Raw genomic sequence first — 18,088 nt, 5'->3', positions numbered from 1 at the left:
TGGAGATGAGCTTTCAATAGGGCTCTGAAGGGGGGAAGTGTGCTAGTTTGGCAGACATGAGAAGGAAAGGCATTCCAGGCCAGAGGTAGGATGTGGGACAGGGGTTGATGGAGGGACAGGTGAGAACGAAGCCACAGTGAGGAGGTTAGCGGCGGAGGAGCAGAGTGTCCAGGCTGGGCTGAAGAATGAGAGAAAGGAGGTGAGGTAGGAGGGGGTAAGGTGATGGAGAGCTTTGAAGCCAATAGTGAGGAGTTTTGGCTTCATACGAAGGGTGATGGGCAACCACTGGAGAATTTTGAGGAGGGGAGTGACTTGCCCAGAGCATTTCTGTAGAAAGATAATCCAGGCAGCAGAGTGAAGTATAGACTGAAGTGGAGAGAGACAGTAGTTTAGGAGATCAGAAAGGAGGCTGATGCAGTAATCCAACAGGGATGTGATGAGTGATTGTACTAGCAAGGTAGTGGTATGGATCAATCAATCAATCAATCATATTTATTGAGCGCTTACTATGTGCAGAGCACTGTACTAAGCGCTTGGGAAGTACAAATTGGCATCACATAGAGACAGTCCCTACCCAACAGTGGGCTCACAGTCTAAAAGGGGGAGACAGAGAACAGAACCAAACATACCAACAAAATAAAATAAGTAGGATAGAAATGTACAAGTAAAATAAATAAATAAATAAATAAATAGAGTAATAAATATGTACAACCATATATACATATATACAGGTGCTGTGGGGAAGGGAAGGAGGTAAGACGGGGGGATGGAGAGGGGGACGAGGGGAGAGGAAAGAAGGGGCTCAGTCTGGGAAGGCCTCCTGGAGGAGGTGAGCTCTCAGCAGGGCCTTGAAGGGAGTAAGAGAGCTAGCTTGGCGGATGGGCAGAGGGAGGGCATTCCAGGCCCGGGGGATGACGTGGGCCGGGGGTCGATGGCGGGACAGGCGAGAGCGAGGTACAGTGAGGAGATTAGTGGTGGAGGAGCGGAGGGTGCGGGCTGGGCAGTAGAAGGAGAAAAGGGAGGTGAGGTAGGAGGGGGCGAGGTGATGGAGAGCCTTGAAGCCCAGGGTGAGGAGTTTCTGCTTGATGCGCAGATTGATCGGTAGCCATTGGAGGTTTTTGAGGAGGGGAGTAATATGTCCAGAGCGTTTCTGGACAAAGATAATCCGGGCAGCAGCATGAAGTATGGATTGAAGTGGAGAGAGACACGAGGATGGGAGATCAGAGAGAAGGCTAGTGCAGTAGTATGGATGGAGAGGAAAGGGTGGATCTTGGCAATGTTATGAAGGTGAGACCAGCAGGTTTTGGTGACGAATCGGATATGAGGGGTGAATGAGAGAGTGGAGTCAATGATTAGACTCAAGCTGTGGGTTTGTGTGACAGGAAGGATGGTAGTGCTGTCCAAAGTGACAGGAAAGTCAGGGAGAGGACAGGGTTTGGGAGGGAAGATAAGGAGTTCGGTCTTAGACATGTTGAGTTTTAGGTGGTGGGTGGACATCCAGGTGGAAATGTCCTGAAGTCAGGAGGAGAATTTATCTTAAGGTCTGTCTTCCCCTGTAGACGGTACGCTTGTTGTGGGCAAGGAACAGTTCTACCAACTCTGTTATATTGTACTCTCCCAAGCACTGAATAATAATAATAATAATAATAATAATAATAACAATGGTAATGGTACTTGTTAAGTACTTACTATGTGCCAAGCATTTTCTAAGTGCAAGAATAGATACAAGTTAATCAGGTTGGATGCAGTCTCTGTCCCACAAGGGGCTTCCTACTCTTAATCCCCATTTATAGATGAGGTAACTGAGACCCAATGAAGTTAAATGACTTGTCCAGGGTCACACAGCAGACATGTGGCAAAGCTGGGATTAGAACACAGATCCCTCTGTCTCCAAGGCATGTGTTCTATGAACTAAGACTCTTTGCTTCTCAAGACCTCACTGTATTGGCCGGGAATCAGAGCCAGGTCAAATTCCTGGAAGGCAGCTATGCTAACCACTATACCACCAATGCAGAGGACTGTACAGACAACACAGTAAGTGTTCAATCAATACAAATGATTGACTGATTAATTGATATGCAGGCTACTGTGACTGCTAGCTTTTCCTCCCATTCCACTAGCTCCTTCCTTGTCTTATCTTATGCTTTCGAGTCATTTCCAAGCCATAGCGACACCACAGACACAACTCTCCCAGAACGCCCTGCTCTCCATCTGCAATCGTTCTAGTAGTGGATCCATAGAGTTTTCTTGGTGAAAATACAGAAGTGGTTTACCATTGCCGCCTTCCACACAAACTCGAGTCTCCGCCCTCAACTCTCTCCCATACTGTTGCTGCTCAGCATGACTGAGTTTTGACTTGTAGCAGATTGCCTTCCACTCATTAGCCACTGGCCAAGCTAGGAATGTAATGGGTAGGCCTCTGCTTGACTCTCCCTCTCATAGCCGAGACTGATAGAGTACTGGAAACTCTCCAGGTGCGACGCTGAGACGGGAGCTCCTTCCTAGGAATGATAAATCAATCAACCTTATTTACCAATCATTTATTGTAGTTCAGATCACTGTAGTAAACACTTGGGAAAATACAATACAACAGAATTGGCAAACACACTTCCTGCCCTCAGTGAGCTTACAGTCTAGAGGACTGTAAAAAGATAGGCTAAAAACAGGAACAGCAGAAAGGCTTGTTTCCTGTCCACAAAGAAGAGGGTAAATAACCAGCATTTCTGATTAGCCTGAGTAGAGTTGAAGAACTGACAATATGCAATAGCCAAAGAGTTTAAATGGTGATTTAAATCTCCACCCATGTGTCCTCTTAATCTTGGTACCTTCCTTTACTGGGAATTAAGCACAAGTAAACTAGATGGTATACCTTATTTTGATATATTCTCTTTCAAGCAATATTTGATTTCAAGAAGCTGAAAACCCATAGACCTTCATTAGTCACACACATTCCGAAGCAACATGGCTCAATGGAAAGAGCACGGGCTTGGGGGTCATGGGTTCTAATCCCGGCTCTGCCACTTGTCAGCTGTGTGACTTTGGGCAAGTCACTGACTTCTCTGTGCCTCAGTTACCTCATCTGTAAAATGCGGATTAAGACTGTGAACCCCATGTGGGACAACCTGATTACCTTGTATCCCCCAGGTGCTTAGAACAGTGCTTGGCACATAGTAAGCGCTTAACAAATGCCATCGTTATTATTATTATTGTTATTATTATTATTACAAAAGAAATGCATGATTAATGTCTAGCCATCATTTTATCAACTTTGTCACCCTTATACATAATTTGCAATGTTTGTAACATAATCCTAAAAGTTCAAGAACTGGTAGCGTATCAATTTGTTAAACCAAAAATAACTCATATCTTTAAATTTTAGGTACTGCATCTTCAACTCACTGGAACTAAAGGGTTAAGCTATGGTAGTATTGTATGAATTCATTAATTCCTGGTCTGTCTGTCCCTTTCTTTATCATCTGACTGGACTTGAACAAACACAAGACTTGAACAGCCAGACCACTGTCCCACAGGTCTAAACGGTGACTGCTAAAGCTGGGATTGTCATCAGCCCAAGCATTTACTAAATACAGTAGGGAGACTGAGGAACTTATAATGAAGAGAAAATCTGCAGTTTTTGGACACGAAGGGTTTACAGTTTAAGAAGGCAAACAAATACCTGGAGAAAAAAAAATCCATCGTTATATTCAAAGATTTCTTCAGTTCTTCAGAATATAATCTGCAACAAAACATTAGAAAAAGAACACTTCTTTCAAAATCTCTAGTGGAAGAAATGACTCTTCCTTCCAGATCCAGAATCCTTTGGGCTGGAGAAAATATTTCTTAACACCAAACTGATGCAGCAGAAATATTAAATGATAACAAACCCTTTCTCAATCCACAGTAATTTCTGACCCATCAACAACAAACGAGGAACAATAGAAAGGGAAAGGGAGAAAAAACAAAAAAGGAAGAGAGAAGGTGGAAAATTATACTTGACTGTGAGCCCTGTGTGGGACTGGGTCTGGATCTGACAACTTTTATCTACCCTAGTGTTTAGAACAGTTCTTAGATAGCAAGAGCTTAACAAATACCATTTTTTTTAAAATGGAGCAGACATGAGAGAAGCAGACGAAGAGAGAAGAGAAAAGAAAGGTGAAAAGTTTGTTTACTTGAATTTGCAGAACACTTTTATTTTTCCAGTGTTTCCCTATCAATTACATTGTTTTGTCCTGCAAAAGAAAGAGAGCCAAGGATTATATTTCTCTTTTACAAGGGAAGAAAGAGACTTAGAGGGATTTGATTGCCTCATATCACGCAGCAGGCCAAAGAAGTAGACAATTTAAAAGTATTAGGTTGGGGGATGGGAGACCAGAATGAAATCCAGAATGATCTGTGATCGGGAGACCTGTGGATGGTACATTACATTACGCTTTGAAGGTAGGCACTGTGCTGTTTTTTTATTAAACAAAGCCAAGGACTTAGTGAATTATTTTACACACGGTAAGTGCTCACTAATTCTGATGATGGTGATGATGAAAAGATACTATACAGGAAAATACAATGGGAAAATATGGCATTCAACTTAGAAATGAAAGTGGGAAAAATCTGTTTATGAACCTAGATTCCACTCTCCTTCCAGTTTGTCTACTTCTTAGCAATTCTTTCTTCTGTGTTCACTTTAAAGGAATAAAATACATAAACGGGGCTAACCACTTCAGTGGAAATGTGAGGATTTCCAAGCCCACATTGTCCAATATTTTCATATAATTTTGTTTACAGATTTAATGGATTTTAGGTCCTAAAAAATGCCTAGAGTCATGGATGGGGTTCAGTCAGATTCAGATATAATATTTTCATACCTTATGTGACACAGAAGTAGTCATGCCAACATAGCTTCAATTCAGCCCTCCGTGGGCAAGGAATGTGTCTGTTAACCTTGTTCTCCCCCAAGCACTTAGAACAGTGTTCTGAAACACAGTAAGTGCTCAATGAATAAGGCTGATTGATTCATCGATTCAGCCCCTTTTAAATCAATGACCCTACCTGCCCTGGTGTCCAATACCATATCTGCCTTACTGGACTGGTTTAAAAAGGACTGAGCTGACATCAATCAATTGTATTTCTTGAGCACTTATTATGTGCAGAGCATTGCACCAAGTGCTTGGGAGAGTACAATATACCAGAGTTGGTAGACACATTCCCTGTCCAGAACCAGCTTACATGTAAGTTATATTTGGTGTTTAATCATAATTATTATTAAAGCAAGATGAAGGTAACAGAAGGATGTCATTTTCATAACCCACTGGATTTTGGAAATAAGTGCACTAGGGTAAAAAGGAAAAGAAGAAAGTCCAAGGAATGATATAGAATCAAATTTTAGCAGAATACCATCATGACCCATCTGTTAACTTTTCTATTCAAAATGAAGCAATAGTCTCTTTGACCTTTGAATGTGTCCTGAAAAATGAGAGCAATAACAGAAATTGTGCTATTTGGAGTCACTGCAGGTGGCTCCTGAATGTTGGAGTCCTCTGTTGCTCTGACCTCAGCTCTTCCAACTCTCTTGAGCCGGGTACCAGAGGAGCTGGGAGTCAGAAGAGGCATGAAATCTAGCCATCGAGTAAACAGTTCACCTCTCCTCCAGTTCCTTAGAGTTTCCAAGCAGAGAGGGCCCTGAAGAGTCCCATAAATCTCCTAGGTACTCCTGATTCAGGTGGCAGGGGGAAGAGGGGGAGGGGAGAGAGGAGATTCAGAAGATAAGAGTTCTTGTAAACAATCAGTGCTCTCCAGGGAAGCACAAAGTGTAAATTGTTTTATGCATATTTTTGGCCATACAGCCAGGCTATAAATTTGATTCAAAATGAACACTCACACAGACAAATATTGATTTTCGTGACACAGAAATAATTTTCATCAATTTAAGAGGTTTTCTACTTTAAGACTTCTGGCCATCTTATTATTTTTATTATTAGCAGAAATAGTAATAGTAATATGACCAGAAGTTTTATCATCATTATTATCCTTAATTTATGATAGCATTTATTAAGCACTTACTACGTGCAAAGCACTGTTCTAAGTGCTGGGGAGGTTACAAGGTGATCAGGTTATCCCATGGCGGGCTCACAGTCTTAATCCCCATTTTACAGATGAGGTAACTGCAGCACAGAGAAGTGAAGTGACTTGCCCAAAGTCACACAGCTGGCAATTGGCAGTCAGGATTTGAACCCATGACCTCTGACTCCAAAGCCCGGGCTCTTTCCACTGAGCTACGCTGCTTCTAATTGATAATCACTGTTATTATCATTATTAATTGATAATTAATATTAATCATTAATTAATTGATAATTAATAATGATAATAACACTGGTTTAGTGCTTACTATGTGTCAGTACTATACTAAGTGCTGGAAAAGATACAAGAAAATGAGTTCTGATACAGTCAGTCAATCGTATTTATTGAGCACTTATGGTGTGCAGAGCACTGTACTAAGTGCTTGGGTGAGTACAACAGAACAGACACATTCCCTAACCACAACAAGCTTACAGTCCCTGTCCCACATAGAGCTCGCAGTCTAAAGAGAAGGGAGTGTAGGTTTTGAAACTTCATTTTACAGATGAGGAAATTGAGATCTAGAAAATTTAAGTGACATGGCCAAGGTCATACAACAGGCACGTGGCGGAGCTGGGATTGGACTCAGGTTTGTGCTCTTTCCACTAGTCCGTTCTATGGCGACAAAATGAACTTGTATTCTCTAAGAAAATAGAACAATGTGACTCCACACCTCTTCCTTCAGACCACTATTCAAAGGAACTTCAGCAATAAATAAATAAAAAAACAAAAGAGGCCTTCCCAAACTAGGCTCCTCATTTCCTCTTCTTCCACTCTCTTCTCTGTCCCACTGACTCCCTCACTTTTTTCTTGCTCCCTCCCAGACCCAAAGCACTTAGGTACATATCTGCAATTTATCTATTTGTATTGATGTCTGTCTCCCGCTCTAGACTGTAAACTCCTTGTGGGCAGAGAATGTATGTTTATTGTTGTATTGTACTTTCCCTAAGTGCTTAACATAACCTATGCTTAAGCAAAATAGAAGCGTGTGTGCACTGCCAGCCGTTCAACTCTAGTCTATCATCAAGAATGGGACCTACAATATTTTCAAATATCCTTGTACAAATTATACCTCTTACCTTTTTTGTGTGTGGCTGGGTGTTAAGATTAACTATTTAAGAACTGATAGATGTGCTTTGAATCCTTAACCAATTTTCTTATAACTTTCATTCCATAACCACTTTTACTGTCCCCATTTGCCCAAAATATTTGGGGAAGAAACCAGTTCTATAAATGATGGAAAGCATTGGATCCTGAAAGGTTAAGGATATTTTTCCAAATAGTTTGGGGCTTTCCTAATGATTGAATTATATTCAGTTAGGAATCTAAAGCTAATATCATTATATCCCTCTCAACTGTGACCTCGTTGTGGGCAGCGAATGTGTCTACCATGCTGTTGCATTGTACTCTCATAAGGGATCTCTCTTCACACAGTAAGCACTTAATAAATGCAATTGATTGGTAGGCCACGCTGATACTCAGTATTAAAATTCCCAAAGGAAATATGCAAACTTATTTTTCCATCTTAGTAGAACTTCTGCCTAAAGAAAATATCTGCTCAACTTATAATAGTTATTGAGGATATGAATAATTGGAAATTAAAATTTACATACCTTTAGCTTAAAGCCTGAACATTATTCCAACGAAACTTGGAATAGGGTCAAAATTTTAAAAAAAGTTTTGTTAGAGAAAATTGTTTTTAAAATGACGTGCTGCTAATAAATATTAGAGCACAAGATAAAAGGAAAAATCAATTGTCAAGTCTCCATCAGCAGCAGCAGCATTGAGATAAATTTCCATTTTCTTCTCCATATCAAAAGGGGTTTCTCCAGTACAAAATAACAAAAAAGCCCATTAGTTTTTGAAGTTATGCTACTATTAAAAACCGCAGAATGAAGTAATCTCATCTTAGTGCTCTTTTAAACAATGCCTGATCCAATAGAGCACCGGACCCTATGATTTGTCTTGAAATTTACCATTGCAGCTTACCATTGCAGCATAGAACTCTGGAGAAGCTGAATCACGCTGTCCCCCAGTCTATTCTCTGTGCTTAAGAAACCCCTTCTGCTCACGAGGGACCTTCAGGACTGGAAAACCACCAACCCCACAGCTTGTCTATTCTGGGGCTAAGCTCAATAGCAGCTGCTAACTGTTGGAAATCCCTACAGCCTTTGCAGGAGCTAAATTCATCAAAGAACCGCAAAATCCTCTCAGTCTGGAAATCCTGTTCTTTTTCTAGGAGTGACTGCAGCGGGGTTGTGTGTGTGTGTGCATGTGTGGGGGTGTGTCTGTGTTTGTGTCACATGTACAGGTTTACTCAGCGCTGCCCAGAGCATTGTACAAATTCAGAGAACTGGAGGAGGACTGAATTCTAGTTCTGGATGATTTGGGTAAATGGGCCAACCTGGCCCCAAGGCAAAAAGTTGCCACCCTTCCCTTGCTACAGTGGGTGTGCCCTTTGCTTGGCACATTATCAATAACAGCAAAAGTCAGAGATATTATTGTTGTCCTGAAGCAATAACTGTAGCTGTTCCCCTAAGCACTAAGCATCTAAGATGTAGCTGATCACCGCAGTCCTTAGGGTGCTCACCCTTCCCCTAGCCACCATCCCACAAGTACCCTTCTCCTTATTAATAATAATAATAATAATGATAGTAATTGTGGTATTTGTTAAGCCCTTATAATGTGTTAAGCACTGTACTAAGCACTGCAATGGATACAAGCAAATTGGGCTGGGCACAGTCCTGGTCTCACATGAGGCTCAAAGTCTCAATCCCCATTTAACAGACGCAGTAAATGAGGCACAGAGAAGTAAAGTGACTTACCCAAGATCACACAGCAAAGTGTCAAAGTCTGGATTAGAACCCACGATCTTCTGACTCCCAGGCCCGTGCTCTACCCATTAATGATAATAGTAATAATTATGGTATTTGTTAAGCGCTTACTATGTGCCAAGCACTGTTCTAAGCACGGGGATAGATACAACGTGATCAGGTTGTCCCACGTGGGGCTCACAGTCTCAATCCTCACTTTAGAGATGAGGTAACAGGCACAGAGAAGCTGTGACTTTCCAAGGTCACTCAGGTGACAAGTGGCTGAGGTGGGATGAGAACCCACGACATCTGACTCCCAAGTCCGTGCTCTTGCCACTAGGCCATTATGCCATGCTGCTTCCTCCTACCTCTAATTTAGTGTAGTATCTGTCTCCCCACCTGGACTGAAAACTCCTTGAGGGCAGAGTTTATATCTACTAACTCTGATGTAATCTCACAAGCATTTGGAGAAGTAGTGTGGTCTAGTGGAAAGAGCCCAGGTTTGTAACTCAGAGGACCTGAGTTCTAATCCTGGCTACTCCACATACCTGCTGCATGACCTTGGTCAAGCATCTTACCTTCTCTGTTCCCTCAAGTCCCTCATCTGTAAAATGGGAATCGAATTCCTGTTCTCCCTCCTACTTAGACTATGAGCCTCATGGGGGACCTGATTATCTTTTGGCTACTCCAGAGTTTAGTACATAGTAAGTGCCAAACCACAGTTGTCATTATTTAGTGCAGTGCTTTGAACAAGTGCTCAATACATACTACTGATTGTTTGATGGCTGGAGGAGTGGTAAGGCAGGCAATGTATTATCAAATGGCCAAGATGGCTGTCCTGGTGACAATTTGTCCTTAATTACTACCCAGTTATTCCAGTGGATAAATAATAATAATAATAATAATAATAATAATAATAATAATAATGGCATTAAGTGCTTACTATGTGCAAAGCACTACACTTGATCTTGAGATTCCATTATTACAATATAAGTGTTCAATACCATTGGTATAATAATGATTATAAAAATAATATCAGTAATAGTATTTGTAAAGTGCTTACTATGCATCAAGCACTGAGGCAGAAACAAGCTAATCAGATCAGAGTCAGAGGTCACAGTTCGAATCCCAGCTCCAACAATTGCCAGCTGTGTGACATTGGGCAAGTCACTTAACTTCTCTGGGCCTCAGTTACTGCATCTGTAAAATGGGGATGCAGACTGTGAGCTCCACGTGGGACAACCTGTTAACCTTGTATCTACCCCAGTGCTTAGAACAGTGCTCGGCACATAGTAGGCACGTAACAAATACCATCATTATTATTATCAGACACAGTCACTGTCTCATATAGGGCTCATGTTCTAAGCAGGAGGAGGGAGAACAGGTACTGAAGGCCCATTTTACACAGTTGTGGAAACTGAGGCACAATCAACCAATCAATTGTATTTACTGAGTACTTACTGTGTGCACAGCACTTTACTAAGAGCTTGGGAGAGTGCAATGTAATAGAACTGAGAACAGTATAACAGAGAAGTTAAGTGCCTTGCCCAAGGTCACACAGCAAGCGAGAACCCAGGTTCTGTGACTCTTAGGTCCCTGCTCTTTCCATTAGGCCACACTACTTCTCTATTTAAGTACTTCTTATGTGCCAAGCACTGAGACAGATACAAGGTAATCAGGCCAAATATAATCCCCATCTCACATGGTTTTGCACTCTAGATACGAGGGATAAAAGACTTTGAATCCTCATTTTACAGATGAGGAAACTGAGGCACTGAGAATTTAAGTGATTTGCCCAAGGTTGGATGAACAGGCAACTAGTGGAGCTGGGTTTGGAACCCAAGTCCTCTGCCTTGAAGGCTCAGGCTGTTTCCATTAGGTCACAGTGCATCTGACTCGTATGAATTTATAGTGCTTCACCAAGAGAACCATTCCCGTTAGAACAGAGACAATCACAATATAGGTGAGAATCAAGTAGAAAATTAGGTGTCAGATGAAGTTTAAGAGAGAGAAAAGTATCAAAGAAGAATCTTTTTAACCCACTTGCTTGGAGCTGAATTACTTGGACTGGAAAGGTGTAGATGCTGGATGTAAAGGTGGAACAGTTTGATTTAACACTTTCATAAAATGATCTTGAAGAAGTATGCAATAACAGCTCCATGCTTACAGATTCCGACAAACCGTACAATGAAGTAACTGCATCTTAGTGCTCTCTAAAACAGTGCCTGATCCAAAAGAGCACCGGACCCTATGATTTGTCTTGAACTTTACCATGGGTGGTGTGTGTGAGTGTGTGTGGGGTGGGGGGGGGGTGAGTGTGTGTGTGTGTGTGTGTGTGTGTGTGTGTGTGTGTGTGTGTGTATAAGACAAGCATGTCTTGCTCACCAAGGTAAATGAAAACATACAATCCATGTCATTCAGAAGACATGTTTATGGAGAACATAACGCAACTCCCATCCACGCTACGCTGCCTGCGAAGTTACAGACAAAAACAAATTAGAGACCAAAGAATTAAAGATAAAAAGCAAAAGTTGATTGAAGAAAAATTTCCCTCTACAGGCTAAAATACATAGAAGCCCAGAGTTCCACTATCTCTGGGAATGACTAATGGTAGGGATTACATTTTTGTTTTAGAGAATGCTGCATTTAGTAAATCAATAAAAAGAAATATTTAATAGCTTTTACAGCAAAGTACTACTTCTCTCCAAATCATTGTTCATTCCTTTACCCCTTGCGTGGAACATTCCCCTCACTGAACTCTTTCAAATCAACCTCCTCCACCCTTTAAAGCTTCCTAATATTGTGATGGATGGAATGGTGCTATTGGTGACTGTCGAGTGGAGTTGTTGGCAATTAATCAAAGGAGATTTCTTGGAGGATTTGATGAGAACATTGAAGACTGGGAGAACTGTAGCCTGGTGTATTATATTATGAACTATGCATTTCAAATTATATATTATAAATTATTTATTTATATTAATGTCTGTCCCTCCCTCTAGACTGCAAACTCATTATGGGCAGGGAACTTGTCTGCCAACTCTGTTGTACTCTCCCAAGTGGTTAATACAGTGCTCAGCACTTAGTAAGCACTAAATAAATACCAAAAAGAAAAATTAAAAAAATAGAGGAGAAAGTATTTGAAGGTTGAGGAAGTTTCAGCCTGGGGAAATAAGATACAGTGGACAGCAAGTTAGTTAGAAGTTTGGAAAGAACAGTGACAGCTGGAGTACAAATAAAAAACAACTGATGAATAACCTTGAAAAGAGTGGTCAGGAGTTTCCGCTTGATGCAGACAGAAATTTGGAGAAGAGGCCTTTTAGAATTAATTACTTAATAATGGTATTTGTTAAGTGCTTACTATTTGCCAAACACTGTTCTAAGCACTGAGGTGGATACAGGAAAATCAGGTTGGACACAGTCCCTGCCCCACATGGGGCTCACAGTCTCAATCCCCATTTTCCAGATGAGGGAACTGAGGCCCAGGGAAGTGAAGTGACTTGCTCAGGGTCACACAGCAGACAGGTAGCAGAGCCGGGATTAGAACCCATGACCTCCTGACTTCCAGGCCCAGGCATTATCATTCATTCATTCATTCAATCATATTTATTGAGCACTTACTGTGTGCAGAGCACTGTACTGTTTGGGAAGTACAAGTTGGCAACACATAGAGACGGTCCCTACCCAACAACGGGCTCACAGTCTAGAAAGGGGAGACAGAGAACAAAACAAAACATGTGGACAGCTGTGTCAAGTCATCAAAATAAACAGAAATAAAGTTAGATGCACATCATTACAAAAATAAATGCAATAGTAAATATGTACAGGTAAAATAAATAGAGTAATAAATCTGTACAAAGACATATACAGGTGCTGTGGGGAGGGGAAGGAGGTAGGGCAGGGTGGATGGGGAGGAGGAGAGGAAAAAGGGAGCTCAGTCTGGGAAGGCCTCCTGGAGGAGGTGAGCTCTCAGTAGTGCTTTGAAGGGAGGAAGAGAGCTAGTTTGGCGGATGTGAGGAGGGAGGGCATTCCAGGCCAGGGGGAGGACGTGGGCTAGGGGGTCGACGGCGGGACAGGTGAGAACGAGGTACAGTGAGGAGGTTAGCAGCAGAGGAGTGGAGGCTGCAGGCTGGGCTGAGAAGGAGAGAAGGGAGGTGAGGTAGGAGGGGGCGAGGTGATGGAGAGCCTTGAAGCCGAGAGTGAGGAGTTTTTGCTTGATGTGTAGGTTGACTGGCAGCCACTGGAGATTTTTGAGGAGGGGAGTAACATGCCCAGAGCATTTCTGCAAAGAGATGATCGAGGCAGCAGCATGAAGTATACACTGAAGTGGGGAGAGACAGGAGGATGGGAGATCAGAGAGGAGGCTGATGCAGTAGCAACTATGCCACGCTGCTTTGAATTGACAGGTTGAATGATGTTTTCAGGACACAATCTTAAAAGAAGGTGATGATGATAATAACAGTGATAAGAAACTCAGAGCAGAGTCCGGTGGGTCACTTACAGTTAGGGGATGAAAGGAGGAAAATGAACCAGTGAATAAAAATCGAGGTCACTGGTTGGAAGAGAATCGGGAAAGTACCATGTCAGCCTAACCAAAATCTGATCATCTTTCAAGGAAGAAAGAATGCCCAATAGTGTCAAAGGTGGCCAAGAGGTCAGGGAAGAGAGGTGCCCATTGGGTTTGGTTATCAATCAATCGATCAATCATTTTTGAGCGCTTACTGTGGGTAGAGGACTGTACTGAGTGCTTGGGAGAGTACAATATAAGAGAGTTGCTAGAGAAGCAGCGTGGCTCAATGGAAAGAGCACGGGCTTTGGAGTCAGTGGTCGTGGGTTCAAATCCCGGGGCCGCCAATTGTCAGCTGTGTGACTTTGGACAAGTCACTTCACTTTTCGGGGGCTCAGTTACCTCATCTGTAAAATGGGGATTAAGACTGTGAGCCCCCCATGGGCCAACCTGATCACCTTTTTCCCTTCAAGGCCCTACTGAGAGCTCATCTCCTCCAGGAGGCCTTCCCAGACTGAGCTCCCTCCTTCCTCTCCCCCTCTTCCCCCTCTCCATCCCCCCATCTTACCTCCTTCCCTTCCCCACAGCACCTGTATATATGTATATATGTTTGTACATATTTATTACTCTATTTATTGATTTATTTTACTTGCACATATCTATTCTATTTATTTTATTTTGTTAATATGTTTGGTTTTGTTCTCTGCCTCCCCCTTCTAGACTGTGAGCCCACTGTTGGGTAGGGACTGTCTCTATATGTTGCCAACTTGTACTTCCCAAGCGCTTAGTACAGTGCTCTGCACACAGTAAGCACCTCAATAAATACGATTGATTGATTGATTGATTTCCCTCCTCACAGTGAGCTTAAGGAGATCATTGGTGAGCCACATCACCCTGACTCACTCCCTTTGATCTTCCCCCCTCCCCCTGCCTCACAGCACTTATGTATAGATTATAATTCTATTTATTTATATTTATGCCTGTTTACTTGTATTGATGTCTGTCTCCCCACCTCTAGACTGTGAGCCCATTGTGGGCAGGGATTATCTCTCTTTAGTGCTGAATTATGCTTTTCAAGCTCTTAGTATAGTGCTCTGCACACAATAAGTGCTCAATAATTACTACTGATTGGATGAATGAGAGTGCAGTCTCAATAATAATGGTATTTATTAAGCGCTTACTATGTGCAAAGCACTGTTCTAAGTGCTGAGGAGGTTACAAGGTGATCAGGTTGTCCCACGGGGGGCTCAAATTCTTCACAGATGAGGTAACTGAGGCACATAGAAGTTAAGTGATTTGCCCAAAGTCACAAAGCTGACAATTGGCGGAGCCGGGATTTGAACCCATGACCTCTGACTCCAAAACCCGTGCTCTTTCCAAAAGGGAATGAAAACCTGAGTTAAGACGAAAGTTAATGGAGAGAAAGTGAAGGAAGTGCATATATAATCAATCGGTGGCATTTACTGAGCACTTACTTTGTGCAAAGCATTATATTAAGCATTAAGAGAAGCAGCATGGCTCAGTGGAAAGAGCCCAGGCTTGGGAGTCAGAGGTTGTGGGTTCTAATCCCGGCTCCACCACTTGTCAGCTCTGTGACTTTGGGCAAGTCACTTGACTTCTCTGTGCCTCAGTGACCTCATCTGTAAAATGGGGATTAAGATTGTGAGCCCCATGGGGGACAACCTGATCACCTTGTATCCCCTCAGTGCTTGCAACATAGTAAGCGCTTAAATACCATCATTATTATTAGTGTTGTACTAGATTTGGTAGGTGTGATCCCCACAAGGAGTGCACAGACTACAGGGGATAATAGATGCTACAGAATAAAAGTGACATAGGTAGGGGAGGAGAAAACATGCAACATGAATCATTCATTCATTCAATCGTATTTATTGAACGCTGTGTGCAGAGCACTGTACTAAGCGTTTAGGTAAGTAAAGTCATGAATCCTCCCACTCTCTTCTCCCACTCCCTTCTGTGTCACCTTTACACTTGGATCTACACCTTTTATTAGCACCTCCCTCAGCTTCACAGCAATTATGTATATATTTGTAATTTCTTTATATTAATGTCTGTATCCCTGTTTAGATGGTAAGCTCATAGGCAGGGAATATGTCTCCCAATACTGCTGAATTGTAATAATAATAATGACGGCATTTGTTAAGCGCTTACTATGTGCAAAGCACTGTTCTAAGCACTGGGGAGGATACAAGGTGATCAGGTTGTCCCACGTGGGGTTCACAGTCTTCATCCCCATTTGACAGATGAGGGAACTGAGGCACAGAGAAGTTGTGACTTGCCCAAAGTCACACAGCTGACAAGTGGAGGAGCTGGGATTTGAACCCATGACCTCTGACTTCCAAGCCCTTCTCTAATTGTACTCTCCAAAGAGCTTAGTACAGCACTTTGAACATGGTAAGTACTCAATAAATAATATCAATTGGTTAAAATGCAATTGAAAAAAATTCTATACCAATTCCTTATCGTCAGATGGATTCTAAACCTCCCATTTTGCAGATAAGGGAAACTTGGATTTATCCGGATAGAGGGCTGGCTTTTCCTGTGCATGGCTTCTCAAGCCTAAACTTGTAGAATCTCACCTACTAAAAAAAATAAACAAAAAAAAGCTTCTCCTTATTTGGTTCAAAGGGATTTGGGGCAGCAACTGAATTACTGAAAATTATGTTAGAGTCCCTGTTCTCTTGTCAAATCGGTACAGATGAAAATAACCACCTTCCCTTAATGGCTTGTCCTAATGGCTATTTGCCACAAAAGCAAAAAGTTCTTCCTTGTGTTTCTCCTGCTTTAATCTCTGCCCATTTCCTCTTGCTCGGTCCTCTGTGGGCATGGAGAACAGCTGGGCAATTTCCTCTTCATCAAAACCTTCATCAATTCCCAAATCCAGTCAGCTGTATCTCCCCTCTCCTTGAGAGAGCAGTGAAGTCCTTCTCCAAAGCAATGGCAGGAAGACAGTGAGTCAATTGGACACAAGGGTGGATTGTGCAACCCATGAAAGATACACAGATGACCTGATTAGCATTGGGATGGTTTGTTGGGCTCCATCTGACTAGACGCTTGGCACGGACACTGGTAACTGACTGAAAGGCCAGTGAGCCAGGGCCACAATGACAAATAAGAATTGCCTAGCCTTGCTGGACAGAAGGACGATTGAACACTTGGAACTCAAAACAAAAGCACTTGTGGATTGAGAGAGCTCAATGCATTCATTTTCTCCATTTTAATATCTTGAATAGGCTTTCAGTTTACCTGAGACCCATCTCTAAAAGGCCATTTGTTCTTAGAGGTTGTCCAGTGGTTACTGAGGGCTATGTGATAAGCACTGGGGTAAATTCAGGCTAATCAGCTCAAATAAGATCTTTGTTGCACAAGGAGCTCATAGGTGTATTCATTCACTCAATCGTATTTATTGAACGCTTCCTCTGTGCAGTGCACTGTATTAAGCACTTGGAAAGTACAATTCAGCAACAGATAGAGATAATCCCTACCCAACAATGGACTAGAGAGTCAATGGTAAAGAATGCCACAAGTTCAAATTCTACGAGTCTTTGTCCAGCAATCTCACATGAAAGAATTCATACATGGTCTTCATCCCCTCTAGACTGTAAACTTACTGTGGGCAGGGACTGTATCTGTTTATTGTTATATTGTACTCTCCCAAGCACTTAGTAAAGCGCTCTGCACACATTAAGTGCTCAATAAACACAACTGAATGAATGAATTTGTTCTACTGGCCATTCCCAGAACACTTCTTCTAATTTCTCCCTCACTGACCGCCACAGAAGTAGAAATAGTAATAGCATTTCTTGAATGCCCACTTGGTGCAGTGCACTATAATAATCTGTAAAGTATTAAATAGAAGCCACAAAACACAGGCAGCCATTTACTTTCCTACAGTCCCCATACACAATCCATTTGGGAATGTTAGTAATTCAATAATCTGGTCTCATTCAGGAAATCCCTTCTGGTTTCTTTTGCAAAAGTTCTCTCTCCTTGACTGCCATCCAAACCTTGCTTTAAAAGTCACCTGAGGGGAAAGCCAAAATTCTCAGACTTCTGGCTTCAGCCAGGCATGCTAAAATGCATTCACAGCCTTGAACAATGCAGCTCACATTAAACTTTAAAAAGAAAAAGTTATTAAAACTTTTAAACCGGAAAAGTTATTAAAATACACTTAGCAGGCTTATTAAAAGTTAAGGAACAGAGCAAAAAGATGGTCCTATATTTGAATGTCAAGAAACAAAGATTATGACAACTGGAAGTTTTAACACATTTTTCATGGATGGAGAGAAGATTGAAATAGTTGACAATTTTTCTCTGCTGGGATCAATAATCAATAATACACGAACCAGGAAATATGCCAAAGATTAATGTTAGGAAGACTTTCTATGAAGAGCCTGGAAAAAGTCATGAAATGTGCTGATGTAACAATTGCCACTAAAATACAAATTGTCAACTCTATGATATTTCCAGTGACAATGTATGGAACTGAAAGCTGGACAGTGAAAAAACAGAATAGAAAGAATATTGATTCTTTTGAAATTCTTTTGAGAAGTGGAGTGTCTCAGTGGAAAAAGCACGGAGTTTGGAATCAGAGGTCATGGGTTCAAATCCAGACTCCACATATTGTCAGCTGTGTGACTCT

General features: G+C 41.9%; 1 protein-coding gene and 1 non-coding gene across 5 annotated transcripts in view; both read right to left on the bottom strand.

Annotated features, from left to right (window-relative positions):
- CNTN1 (contactin 1) overlaps positions 1-18,088 on the bottom strand; it is a 520,093-nt gene that overhangs the window by 315,681 nt on the left and 186,324 nt on the right. The window lies entirely within an intron of this gene.
- On the bottom strand, positions 2,355-2,492 carry LOC119925124. Its single transcript, XR_005449792.1, has one exon. It is a non-coding gene; the product is annotated as a small nucleolar RNA SNORA7 (small nucleolar RNA).

Source organism: Tachyglossus aculeatus, chromosome 2 (genome assembly GCF_015852505.1).
Source record: "Tachyglossus aculeatus isolate mTacAcu1 chromosome 2, mTacAcu1.pri, whole genome shotgun sequence".
NCBI lineage: Eukaryota > Metazoa > Chordata > Mammalia > Monotremata > Tachyglossidae > Tachyglossus > Tachyglossus aculeatus.
This window is presented reverse-complemented; position numbering and strand designations above follow the sequence as displayed.